The sequence below is a fragment of the Nomascus leucogenys genome, chromosome 21 (assembly GCF_006542625.1).
Source record: "Nomascus leucogenys isolate Asia chromosome 21, Asia_NLE_v1, whole genome shotgun sequence".
In the NCBI taxonomy this organism is placed as follows: domain Eukaryota; kingdom Metazoa; phylum Chordata; class Mammalia; order Primates; family Hylobatidae; genus Nomascus; species Nomascus leucogenys.
The window spans coordinates 31,779,099-31,793,792 of record NC_044401.1 but is presented as its reverse complement, the minus strand read 5'-3'; the positions used below and the strand labels follow the sequence as shown (position 1 = coordinate 31,793,792).

Sequence of the window (14,694 nt, the reverse complement as noted above, 5' to 3'; positions counted from 1 at the left end):
ATTACTCTTTGTAGAGGAAAAGTATTCATCAAATACTAAGATTGTGTTGAAATATACAAATAAATATATATTTTATGATGAAATGTGCAATAATTTGCATGATTATCGTTACATAATATATTTCATTGTCTGTATTAGTCCGTTTTCACGTTGCTCATAAAGAAAGACATTCCCAACACTGGGCAATTTACAAAAGTAGAGGTTTAATGGACTAACAGTTCCACGTGGTTGGGGAAGCCTCACAATCATGGCAGAAGGCGAAAGGCACCTCTCACACGGAGGCAAGCAAGAGAAGAGAGCTTGTGAGGTATATTCTCCTTTTTAAAACCATCAGATCTTGTGAGACTTGTTCACTATCACAAGAACAGCACAGAAAAGACCTGCCCCCATGATTCAATTACCTCCCACCGGGTCCCTCTCACAATGCATGCTAATTTAAGATGAGATCTTGGCGTTTGAAGATGAATTAATATTTTCATAATTTTCAGCAAAAGTGGGAATTACATAGTAATAGGGCTAATGCTTATTGAGTGCTGACTATGCTTATCTGTTCAAAATAACATACATGCACTGTCTGATTTAATTTAAATTTTGTCTAACATACATGTTAGACAAAAATAAGGATAAAGAAACTAGAGAAACTGAGGGACAGAGAGTTTAATTAAATTGCCCATGATTGAAGGCAAGAAAATAGAAGTGAGAAGGTAAATGCAGGCAGTCTGATTCAGAGCAGGTAGTCCGTTGTAATACTGCTACCTTTTCTGAAAATATTGGTAGAAAAAAGGTGAATAATTCTCCTTATAACTAGGTAATGTCAGCATTCAAACTTGAATTCTCTTTATTATTTATCTACATTAACTAATTATTGCAAATATCTGATTAACCTTTTTCTTTGTATACCTTAAATTATATGAACTTAGAAATAGTCTTTAAAAATAAATCTTTTTTTCCCCTGGGTTAAAGCAAAACAAAAAACATTAAACATTAACTTTGCCTTACTTTTAGAATACTTGGTAAAAATTACATACCTGAATGACAAGTAGAAAACAGGTTATGAAATATATGTGGAATTTTAATATAAATAGTAGCCGGGATAAATGGTCAGTTGTAATTTCAACTCACTATGTAATTGGACAGTGAGGAGAATAACAGTTAAATCCGCAGGGGAACATTCCAATTCACTCTTTTAAGCTGTATTTTGATCTATAGCAATTATAGTTTTAAACATTCTTTATATTTGTTTTTTTAATAAGAATGAATGTGGCAAGTAAGTTTTAGAAATTACACGTTTGATAAGAAAATGCACTATTTGAGATGCTTTTCAGTAGATGAGTAAGGCATGAAGGAAAGAGGATCATTACTATTGAAGAAAATAAACCTTATTAGTGCATAAGTAGCACTGGTTGTATTCTTTACGCTTAGAAGAAAAAAACTCCGTGGCCTTCTTTGGATTTGCAACATGTTTTACTAATTAGCATATAAATAAATTACAATCTTATTTTGCGTAATACATTTTCTTTTAGGAATTAGACCTATTTTCTTCATATTAAAGAGTCTTCCAATTTAACCACAGAACCTGAACTTACAACAGAAACTACACAACTCCAGTTTTGGACAGGATCCAAAACCTTTAGAGTCACTCAGTCCATTTAACACTTGAAAAGGAAACCTGATTGAAGTCACCATGTGGCCATGCTCTGAGTGAATAACATTCTCTCTATGGACATGCATAATTCTCTCTAGGTTTAATACCAGTTATGACTTTGCCTCAGTAGAATTCCCCAGGGCATAGATGCATGGTAGCTGTAATCACACTTACTGTTAAAATATTACTATATATGAAATAAGCCTCAATATATGCAAATGAATAATAATGAGAATGTCACAGATTCACAAGGAGGGCAAAACAAAACAAAACTCTTGGTAGATAAAGCATTTTCATTAGGAACCAAAGAACTTGCTGGCTCAAAACCAGTAGTAAAAAGGATGATTTTCTTTAGCATAATAAAGTATTTTGAGTGCAGGGGTCATGAAGAAGGACATAAAATTCAATCAGCTGCTTCTTAGTTATACAGCACACAGGAACATAAGACCGTTCGTCCAGTAAAGAGGAGATTTTGTGCAAAGGTAAGTACTTTGTTGAATTCACTTCTTCAGCAGAAGCCCTATTTGGGTTTGTATGTGGCTTCACTATAATTTTTTTCAAAGTTTTAGGAAAATCAAGATTAAGTAATCTTGGTTTTTTAACTGTTATACTGCTAGAATTCTGCACAAAATTTAATAAACATTTAAAACTGATTGAAGCATGTCTGCAGGAAAATTAGGATGAAAACTTTCTTAAAAAACTTTATTTTTAATAATAGATTTAGGGGGTACAAGTGCAGTTTTGTTACACGGACATATTGTGTATATATGAAGTTTGGGCTTTAATGTAGCCACCACCCAAATAGTGTACATTGTACCTATTAAGTAATTTCTGATCCCTGCCACCTACCCACCTTTTTAAGCTGGCAATGTTTATTATTCTACTTTCTATGTCCATTAGGATGACAGTGTTTTAAGGAACACTTTCCTGATAGCATACATACATAGACAGCATTTCAGTGGACCAGTGGGTCTCAGTCAGGGACCATTTACCTCCTGGAAGATGTTTGCTTCCCTGGACATGTGTCTGATAGCCACAACTCATTGGGAGGGGTTGATAGTAACATCTAGAGGCCAAGGATATTGCTAATCATTCTACAATACTCAGGACACTTCACACCAAAAAATTATCCAGCCCAATATGTCAATAGTGTTGACACTGAGAAATCCAGCAGAAGACTATTTTATAAGCATACAAGTTACTTTTATAACTTAAACCACTTAATCATTTGAGGTTATTATATATCCATACTTTTAGTATGTAATGTATATATGTTGAGAACTAGTAACTCATATAGATTTGAGTTAGAAGCCTTCAAAATGTCAAAAAGCATTGCTTTTTAAATAAATAATTTCATAAGTGACTTTCTTTCCAGAGAAGGTGGAGAATTCACTCACATTTCTAGGTAATTGATGTATGTAGCTTAACTAAGCCTAAAGTTTGTTTATTTTTGATTTAAAATATGACATAATCACATTCAAGAGTGCTGATTGAGAAACAAGAATAATATTTTGAGTGCATTCTTTCTGTGTTTTTAGGAAAGCAAACACAGAGTGTTCATGCCACAGGGGCCTTTAGAGATCATCTATTCTAATCCTCATATTTTACAGATAGGGAGAATAATACTCAAAAGGCGGAAGCGTCAATCTATGATTGTACAACTAGTCAGTAGCGAAACCAGGTCTGCAGTTACTTTATATATCACTATCAAAATGAGGTCATGATTTGATGACTTTGTAAAATTGATTCTATGTAGATTGAGATGTTATATTGAGATGATTTATAATGGAATTTTGCTCAGCTGCTATAGTTTGGAATTGTCCTTCATGACTGACATGACCTCTTTTGCCATCTAGATAAGATGGATCTTACTACATAATGATTTTTTTTCCTTCTCCAAAATGTACTTTCTTTGTGCTAGCATTACATTCCTACTGGAAACATCATTTTCAAGTCACAATGTGCCATATATAATATTCTACTTTAAACCATGTTATGCCTTTAAAATTGTACAAGTGTGTGCCTGTATGTCAGAGAGATTAGGAAGAGAGTCTCTAGAATTTCTTTCCTATCCACAAACACATTAATCTTTTACAATTGTAAGGGAAAAAAGTCTGCTTTCTATCCTTGAACAATAGTCTGCAATATAGACGTGCAGGTTTTTTTTTTTTCCTTACTGTTGAGCTAATTCTCTTGAGTTTTGTGACAATATATTAATACGGCCATAAGACCAATTTTTTGCCAGTTTTAATTTTTACTTAAAATTCAAGACTATTGGTGCTACCTTTAAGTAGAGATTGTAAAATTATTCAGAACTACCCATTTTTCTCTAGAGGAGATTGTAAGATAATATAGCATATCAGTTTGAAGTGAAAGATATTACAGAAGTTTGACCTAATTATTATTTTTTGAAGGAAAATTTGTATTTTAATTATTTTTATGTACAGAAAACTCAACAGCATACATTTAACCCAATTTAGTGGCAAGTTCTTTAGCCTTTGCCTTTTCGAGCTTGGCGATACGAACCACAGACTTATGACCCATGACGTTGCCTCCCCAGTGACGGCGGATCTCATCGTATCTGTCGTTGTAATTGGTCCTGAGAGCTTCCACCAGCTTAGCCAAAGCGCCTTTGTCTTCCGAGTTCACCTATGTGAAGGTGACATTGGTGCAGGTCTTCCTGCGGACTAGACGTCCCAGTCTTGCCTTCCCCTTGATAATGCAGTAAGGGACCCCCATTTTACGACACAGGGCAGGCAAGAAGGCAACCAGCTCAATGGCATCCACGTCGTGTGCAATCACCACCAGCTGAGCTTTCTTGTTCTCCACCAACGTGATGACGGTGTTAACTCCTGCTCGAAGGACAGGTGGTCTCTTCGTGGGGACATCCCCTTTGCCAGCAGCTTTCTTTTCGGCCCGGGCCAACAGTCTCTGCTTCTTCTCTTGCTTTGTCTCTGGTCTGTGGAAAGGAAAGAGGGCCAAGGGAAAGAAGGTGGCTCCCACCCCTGCTGTCATGACCTAATTATTATAAAATTATACTTCTAAGTGTGCTGAGAGTATCATCCTAATTTATCACTACTTTATATAATCTTAAATGATACTGTTTTATCAATGCTTTCATTGAATCTTTTTAGTAAATTAAAGCCTCATATGCAGGAAGCCACAGTATGATATCTTTTGACAAAACGAATTCTTCTCTTTGCATAGCCTAAACTGAAATATATTATCAAAAATTCATTTCATGATCTAGTAACCAAAATTTATTAGAAAAGATTCAACGTGTTAATGTTACATTGGCCTAATAAGAAGGCCTTAACATTTAAATGGCTGCTTCATCAAGGAAAATATTGTCATATCATCAGCTGAGTGTACTGTTATTTTACAACTATCTTCTGGTTAAAGATAATTTTAGAAGACACTACTAGTTAGATAATACGTTAGATAATATGTAAATTTTCTCTGATATAATGTTCTCATTTTTAGTAAACCAAAGTGAGTGATTTCAAGCAAAGTATTTCGACATTGATACCATAGTTAACAGCAGAGCTGTTATCAGAATGTCTTCAAGCTATCTAGGGATTGAGGGTGTCAGTGGATTCATAGCACTTATTTTCTTCCTTCCTAAATTAAAGGCTAATTGAGAAATAAGACACAAGAGACAGTTAGATGGATATAAATGTATAAACATAAAAATGTATAGGTCACTTTAGATTTATGTTTAAAAGAGTTTTTTTGGTATTATTCTTTCCTTTTCCTACATTATCCCCATTTTCTATACTTGTGAATATCTTGGAACAAACCATCTATCTGAGGAAAAGACTGTGTCTGCAAAGCAACTTGAGTTTTCAAGACAGCTGCCTCTTCTGGCTGAGGTGGAAAAAAAGAAGCAAATGTTCTGTATTTGAAAATTTTCAATGCTTTAATTCTACAAATTCAAGAAATATGAACCCGTCGAATGACAGTGTCTTGTTATCAACCAGTCAGGTAATCAGTAAATACAGAAATAAAAGCTCGTGAGAGTCATAAGCGGTAGTATTCTAACACAAGTACTTTCATATGAAATCAGAGAGAGGGAGAGTTCCCACCAACACAATATATTCCAATAAAATTTATTTCACTTAATTGATTGGCTATTCCCAGATAAGATACTTTTATCCTCCTGGCAGTAACTCATAAATTTTTTATCCCCTCAAAATGAGGAAAAAATGTCAATGTGTCTTCAGGGATTCTACAGCTCTGCTGTTCAAAAGTGGTTATGTGCTTGTGAGGGATATGGAATTACACAGACAAGAGAAATTAGCAAAAAATTGAGTTGATTATGATGTGGAAAATATTTACATGAAAGCACGGATTTTTCTCTCTGTTTAACATTTATAAAAAGAATCAAGAGTGTCTTGATTAAAGGCTTACTTTTGTTTAGATCTTAAAACATTTTTTGTTAACTTCTGTGCTATTCAATTATGCTAATGTAAATGCCCATTATGAGGTGCTTTTGGATTTTTGGAATCTTATGCTCATTTGTCTAATGAGTCTCACTGAGGTAAATTCAGACAGACTGTAGAAGTGTACAAGCCACATCCTATATATTTTCCCCTAAATTAGTGACGCTACATACAGGGAGATAAAGAGAATAAAAGTGAGAGGATGAATTTAAGTATTTGTGGTTTATCTGGAGTAATTTCAGTAGAATACTAGTTAACTATTTCATCATCTTTTTTATTTCTATGATGATACAGCATTATAATGTTGTTAAACTATCTTGAGGGAAAATATTTGACAACAAATAATTATTATAGAATATGGGATCCATGGTTTATAATAATGTTTTCCCATTCATGCATAGTTGGTAAAATAATGCCTACATTTATTTATCCGGTTAACTGACAGTGTCAGACATAACACAAAGAAGCAACATTTAGACTACTGAAATGTATGTTTTTTCAATTGATCTCAATTATTTATTTGTAGTACTTTGAAAATATAAAAAGATCGAGGTGCTTTATGTTTCTGTGTATGACTACAGGAGTGTATGTAATTTAGATTTCAAGGCATTAACTAAAATACTCCGCTTCACAGGCTAAAGAAAAAAACATAAAAACAAGCTAGATATCAGATCTTTACGATTCTGAACCAGAATATTCTGGCATGCTGAGGAGTAGTCTCTACATTTACCTACAAGAACTAAAAGGCACACAGAAGGAGACCTTGTAAATTGCCGTCCATTCGAGGAGTGATCCCAGGCCTTCCTTTTGGCACCAGACACCTATTTACTTGTTCAAGTGGAGCTCTGTGTAAGATTTCATGACCAGAGTTTAGGCATGGGGTGGGGAGACTTCTGCTCTGAATCATGAAAGATGGCAGTCAAGTATAAAAATGTATACTCTTCTTCAGTTTTGAAAACAGATATAAAATAAATTAACATTTTTATATTTATCTATGTTTGCTCGGTAAGTAAACTTCTGGTGAAGCTCAATATGATTCCTAGGAGAAACAGAATCAGATGCACACAGAACATCCATCCTCTGTGTGTGTGTGTGTGTGTGTGTGTGTGTGTGTGTGTGTGTGTGTCTCCCCTCTCCTTGGCAAAGATCTCTCTGTCATGCTTCTGAACAGGACAGTGAAAGCTCTGACCAGGCTAAACAAGTGTGAGTTGGCAAGGCCATGACCTTATTAGAAAAGCCTCTCTCTGAAGTCTCAAACGACCCTGATACCAACGTTGAATTTGCCTGAGCCTGACCTTTCTGATTTCCCCCAACACGTTACACAGGAGTTCTCTGTCAAATTTGGTGCTGCTGATAATGAGCTAGTCTGTCAGACTTTTGTATTAAACGCAAGTTCTCCAGGAAACTTTTGAAAGTGCACAGGAAAAATACAGAGAAAATTGAAGACTAGAGGGAATATGTTTTTGTTCTGCAGCAATACATTTACCATGCAAAGAATGTGTTTATCTATACTTACGCTTTTTGCTTCTATTCTATATTAACCTCATCTGATTTATGCTAATTTTTGCCCAAGATGACAACAGAAGCAGAGAGTTACAGTCACACAGAGTATTTCCTTTACTATTACTCCACCTGCTGGAATTGCCCTTCACTGACCACAGATTCCTAGGACTGAGATTTGAAAAATGTGAAGAGAAAAGGAATTAGAATTATATATATGCATGGACAAAACTGTTTTCTTAATATTGTTTTATTTAATATGTTAGTAATTTGACAAGAAATCAATAATTTTACAGTTTGAGACTGCTCAGTAACAAGATAGACTGTTTTTATTATTTTATATTCTTAGATTCTGAGTCCTAATTGCATCATGTAAAGTCTTATTTTGATATTAAAATGCTGAATTATGCATTATACAATATGTATCATTTGCTTATCAAACAGGTATGCATGCTTTCGTTATCATAAAAATAAAATGGAAACATAATATGTATTCGCTGATGTTTCAGAAATGTGTTTACATAAAACAATTCTGGAGGAACACAATATTTTACGCAGACTAGTCCTATATATCAAGGTAATTAAAATAACTTTTTGTTATGAATATAATATAGGAAATTTTGAAGTACTACAAAGTATAGATTCTAACTTAATAGGCTTTCCGGTTTATTTAGATTATATCATGGAAACTCTCACCTATATACATATTTGCATTTATTTTTAGAAGCAGTTTACCTAATTTTCAATCTTGGGGCATCTGAAGAACACAATATAACTTTATTGCATTTAATTAGAATTTAATTGGAGTTAGTCTCAAATATGATGTGTGTATGGGGCACCTAATTGAGCAGGTAATTTGTCCATAGTCATACATATTTAAAATTGTATCTTAAAAGGACATGGTGAGGTAAAATATTCTGAGATATTGCCAGTTATTTAGCTGACTCTACTTTACATTTTATTTATAAATGAATCAAAGTCAGCTGAATTTATGTATAAAGTCAATTTGAAAGTGATGTCTCTTTTCAATAATGTGGAAACAAATTAATACTTAACTAATGCTGAATGGTCTGTGTGTACCTGTACGTGTGTGTGTTTACATATGTGAACTCATATGTCGTCAATTTCCACATTTTCGTTATCTTTTCTTGAACGCACATAAATAAAAATAACAGGACAGATGACTTTATAATAGGATATAATGTCATTTTGGGCATCTTTCAACATATTCTTCCAACCAAGAACTTAAGGAAGAGGCTGTTAATTTGATATTTTAAATCATTAAATAATAAAACAGATTAAAGACTTATATTTTATATTCTAGTAAGGAAAAATGTTTATTTCAAATTAGTTGTGGACTAGCGTAAAAGATGCAAATAATGTGATTATTCATTACTGTCATAAGTGTGGCAAAAATAAAAGATGGTCCTGTGTTGTTTTTGACTTAAAAAGTACCCTTGTTTGAGCACATAATAAAATTAAATTCTTTTTCTCTGCAACCCAATAAAACATGTACCAAATGCAAGTGAATCAACACAGCTGGTTGCTAGCATTATGATTAGGGATGCACTAGTTTGGATAAAATAAGAACTGGCCTGAATCTCTGCCCAAAACTTGAACTAAAATGACACCAAAAAAAAAAAAATTAAAATAGTTTCAGAAACTCATTTTTTTCTTCTAATTTCATATGCTCTGTTTTTACATGAAAATTTGGGGACATCTTGTTACTTGATTAAATAGGAAGTACTAAAAAAATCAAATAAAACATATACCAAAATTTAATAATCCAAACTTAAAACTCTAAGTTGGATGAGTTTTACTGTTTTAAGTCAATTCATTTTGGGGTCTTTTTCTCTTTTTCTCAAGTAAACATAAAAAAAAAAGAAAGAAAAAACTTTTACTTAAAGACAAAAAAACCTTAAACATTTAAGTTTTCAACAAGATTTTTGGGGAAGAGTATTGGATATTTTATTGCATGCCAATGTACATTTTGTGTTATTTCCCATTTCAATGATCATTACAGCATTGTTTAGATGAGTCATGTTCTGAGTAGACTGAATAAATACGCAGCTGCGTGTTCTGCAACATGGATTAAAGCAGTGTGTCTGGAATTGGTGGGTTCTCGGTCTCACTGACTTCAAGAATGAAGCCGCGGACCCTCATGAGTGTTACAGCTCTTAAGGTGGCGCCCTGGACTTTGTTCCTTCTGATGTTCGGATGTGTTCGGAGTTTCTTCCTTCTGGTGGGTTTCATGGTCTCGATGACTCAGGAGTGAAGCTGCAGACCTTCACAGTGAGTGTTACAGCTCATAAAGACAGTGTGGACCCAAAGAGCAAGCAGTAGCAAGATTTATTGCAAAGAGCGAAAGAACAAAGCTTCCACAGCGTGGAAAGGGACCCCAGCGGTTGCCACCGCTGGCTCGGACAGCCTGCTTTTATTCTCTTATCTGGCCCCACCCACATCCTGCTGATTGGTAGAGCCAAGTGGTCTGTTTTGACAGACTCGTTCTGAGCTAGACACAAAGGTTTTCCACCTCCCCACTAGATTAGCTAGATACAGAGTGTCCACACAAAGGTTCTCCAAGTCCCCACCAGAGTAGCTAGACAGAGTGTTGATTGGTGCATTCACAAACCCTGAGCTAGACACAGGGTGCTGATTGGTGTGTTTACAAACCTTGAGCTAGATACAGAGTGCCGATTGGTTTATTTACAATCCCCGAGTTAGACATAAAGGTTCTCCAAGTCCCCACCAGAGCAGCTAGATGCAGAGTGTCGATTGGTGCACTCACAAACCCTGAGCTAGACAGAGGGTGCTGACTGGTGTGTTTACAAACCTTGAGCTAGATACAGAGTGCTGATTGGTGTATTTACAATCCCTTAGGTAGACATAAGGGTTCTCCATTTCCCCACCAGACTCAGGAGCCCAGCTGGCTTCAGCCAGTGGATCCCGCACAGGGGCTGCAGATGGAGCTGCCTGCCAGTCCTGTGCCATGTGCCCACACTCCTCAGTCCTTGAGTGGTCGATGGGACTGGGCGCTGGGGAGCAGGGAGTGGTGCTCTTCCAGGAGGCTGGGGCCGCACAGGAGCCTACGAGGGGGTGGGAGACTCAGGCATGGCAGGCTGCAGGTCCCGAGCCCTGCCCGGCGGGAAGGCAGCTAAGGCCCAGGGAGAGATCGAGCGCAGCGCTGGTGGGCTGGCATGGCACTGCTGGGGAACCCAGTACACCCTCCGCAGCCGCTGGCCCGGGTGCTAAGCCCCTCATTGCCTGGGGCTGGCAGGGCCAGCCAGCTGCTCCGAGTGACGGGCCCGCCAAGCCCACGCCCACCCGGAACTCCAGCTGGCCCGCAAGCGCCGCACGCAGCCCTGGTTCCCGCTCGCGCCTCTCCCTCCACACCTCCCTGCAAGCTGAGGGAGCTGGCTCCGGCCTTGGCCAGCCCAGAAAGGGGTTCCCACAGTGCAGCGGTGCGCTGAAGGGCCCCTCAAGTGCTGCTAAAGTGGGAGCCCAGGCAGAGGAGGTGCCCAGAGCGAGCGAGGGCTGTGAGGACTACCAGCACGCTGTCACCTCTCAGTAGGGGTAAGGATCTCAATGAAAAGAACTGTGATTCAAGGTTGTACATTAGCATCAGAAACTCAGTTGCCAAGAGAAGAATTAATACAGATCAGTAATCTAGAGGAATTCACCTTACAGATTTAATTATTAAGGTTCTAACACTGCCACTTGCACTATCATTCTCTTGAACTGGGACTCAGTAATAAATTATGAACCAGGTCATAACACTTCAGTCTTCTTCCACCTACTGACCAATATTTCAGAATAGGGTCACATGAATTAAGGCCAATCAGCAGTTACTGGAAATATAGATTTTTAAACAGAGCATGTAGAGAACCTCTGAGAAGCATATTACTCCTTGGACCAGAACAGGCTAAAAAGGTCAAACACAACTCTCCCTTTATTATGGGAGGTGGTCAGCAATGTTCTGGAAAAGAGAATGAAGAAAATGAGAAAAGTTAAAAAAGAAAAAAAAAAGGAGGAGGCCGGGCGCGGTGGCTCACGCCTGTAATTTCAGCACTTTGGGAGGCCGAGGCAGGCGGATCACAAGGTCCAGAGATCGAGACCATCCTGGCCAACATGGTGAAACCCCATCTCTACTAAAACTAAAAAAAAAAAAATTAGCTGGGCGCAGTGGCGGGTGCCTGCAGTCCCAGCTACTCGGGAGGCTGAGGCAGGAGAATGGCGTGAACCTGGGAGGCGGAGCTTGCAGTGAGCCGAGTTCGTGCCACTGCACTCCAGCCCGGGGACCGAGCGAGACTCCAACTCAGAAAAAAAAAAAAAAAAAAGGGGGGTGAAGCAAAAAATAAGGGAGAAGAAAGAGCAAGTGAAGCTCAAGGAGAAAGGAAGGAGGAAAAATAGTAAAATAGTAGTGGTTTCTGCAGTTTCTTTGATTTTTAGTTAAATATCTGTCCAAGGCTGTGAGACAAACCTGACCTGAGAGAGGTCTCCCTCCTCCTCCTAATCTGGACCCCAGCTTCTAGAGTGAGCTTTCTCTCAGAGCCCTCCTCATTGCCCACAGCCACGGATCTGCTGCCTGTGGAGATACTTTCTAAGGTGTCTTCAAAACGAATATCTACCATTCTTTTATCTCTTCTGAGTACTTGCTTACAAATGAATTTGAATGTTGAGGAAATTATTATAAGATTGCAAATAACTGCTTAACAAACATTAACTCAAGATCTATGCTTAGCTCAGAAGATAATTTTGTACAAACCATGTATACAAGGTACTGTCTGATCCTCACTGTGTTGCCCCTTGAGGAACTTGGGCATGGGGTATCAGAGCTAAGATTGTTACATGAGTAAATAATTGGAATTTTTCTAATCCAGAAAACTTGTATTTTCTGTCAGGGTAAACAAATAAATATTGATATTAAAACAGTATGCATTTCTTCAAGTCCTATCATTTTCAACTCTCAGTTACCTTCCACATATTCCTTCTGTCATATCTATTCTAAAAATCTATTCAGCTAAAATATCTTTGTCCCACGAACACTTCTGGAAAAGACCTCAAGAATGTGCTTATTGTTGCCGCTGAGAAACTGTGGCCTGCAACCTCAAGTGGATACTTAGCACCATTTTGTGGTCATTCCAAAATTCTCTAGGCTGAGCTTTCTCCAAAGTTCCTAACAATTGCTGTTCTACATGTTTACTCCGTGTTATGGACTGAATACTTGCTTCCCCCAAAAATGCATGTGTGGAAGCCCTAATCCCCAATGTGGTAATATTAGAAGTGGACACTTTGAGTGGTAATTCAGTTTAGAGGAAGCCATGATATGGGTGCCCCCATGGATCAGTGTCCTTATAAGAAGAGTAAGAGATCAGAGCTCTTTCTGTATCTCTGCCATGTAAGGACATAGTAAAAAGGCAGCTATTGGAAAGCCAGGAAGATAGTTCTCATAGGAACCAAATTGGCTAACACCTTGATCTTGCACTTCCACCCTCCAGAACTGTGAGATAAAATTTCTGTTGTTTCAGCCACCCAGGCTACAATATTTTGTTATAGCAGACTGAGCTAAGACACCCTGTTCTACCAGATCCTCCATGTCTCAAAACACATGACTTCACTTTCTAATTTTCATGTAAAATAGAGATAATGTTTCCTGCCTTTCATATCTATAAATGTATCTTTTATTTGTATGCACTTCAAAAGGTGAGACTCATCTTTTGATGAGTCATCCTTCAAGTTCCACATCCAATTCACTTTAATGCCATGTTGACTCTATCCTCTAAATATATCATAAATACTTTTTTTCCATTTGAAGCATCTTGGCTACCGCTCTTGACTTAGTGAAGCCCCACATTATTGTTGGATAGCATTAGTGAATCATACACTTTAAAATAAAATTGGATTAGACCAGGTGCAGTGGCTCATGCCTGTAATTTCAGAACTTTGGGAGGCTGAGGCAGGAGGGTTTCTTGAACCTAGGAGTTTGAGACTAGACTGGGCCACAGAGCAAGACCATTTCTCTACAAAATTAAAAACTTAGCCAGGTATGGTGGTGTGTGCTTGTAGTCCCAGCTACTTGGGAGGCTGAAGTGGGAGGATCACTTTAGCTAAGGAAGTTGAGGCTTCAGTGAGCTATGTTCATGCCACTGCACTCCATCCAGGGTGACAGAGTGAGACCCTGTATCTCAAAAATAAATAATAAAAATAAAATTGAGTTAATTCTGATGCTCAACAGAATGGAGTAAAATTAAAAATTGCTTTAAATATATATACACATATATATTTTTCTTGACAGCAATTACTTTGTAATAGAATAACAGATGTTTAATTTCCTCTGAATAAATGTTATATTTATCTGTTCTAAATATATAGTTAACACTAACAAAGTATTTATTTGTTTTTTTAAACTCTTGATTATTTTATGTTGAACCTGAAAACTTATTTATGTGTTGAGGTTCTAGAATTTTTTATGCCACTTTATGAAAATAGCTACTATTTTACCCTGTTACCAATTCACTTACCAAAATTTGCTTACTGTTTAGTAGTACATTTGCCAGTTGGCAAAAACTTTAAATACTTCGCAGACTGATAAAAAATCTAAATCTGGGATAGTTCACATTTATCCCATAAAACATTAAATTGAATATAGCAATTAGTTTTAGAATCCAGGAAAAGAATATAAAAATTTACAGTATTCTTTCTAGACAATTGTTTTTACAAATGCTGAATTTATTTCAATGTTTTAAATTCAACAACAACAAAAGAATAATATTAACCACCCCATGTTCTATGTTTTGTAAAATACAAAACTTCCTATTCTGAAACAGGAGTATGTGCATCCAGTAAATGATGATTAGTGATACATAAAAGATCTTTCTATTCTTTGCATTCTCTTGAGAGTTATTACACATCTGAGATGAGCTTGAAAGTGAGGTCAGGAATTATAAATAAATGTCTAAAAAAGTCAACGAAAATACCTGGATGTTTAAGAGTGAAAGGAAGAAGAAAATAGTTTTAGAGAGAAGGGATACGAGGAGCGAAAAAGAAAAAAGATACATGACTGGGGCTCTATGTGGTGAAAAATTTAAATATATTTATATTTAAATT

At 36.9% G+C, this 14,694-nt stretch overlaps 1 pseudogene; it reads right to left on the bottom strand.

The window, feature by feature from the left end:
* Positions 1-4,111: 4,111 nt before the first annotated feature.
* LOC100580438 lies at positions 4,112-12,218 on the bottom strand (annotated as a pseudogene).
* Between the last annotated feature and the right edge of the window lie 2,476 nt (positions 12,219-14,694).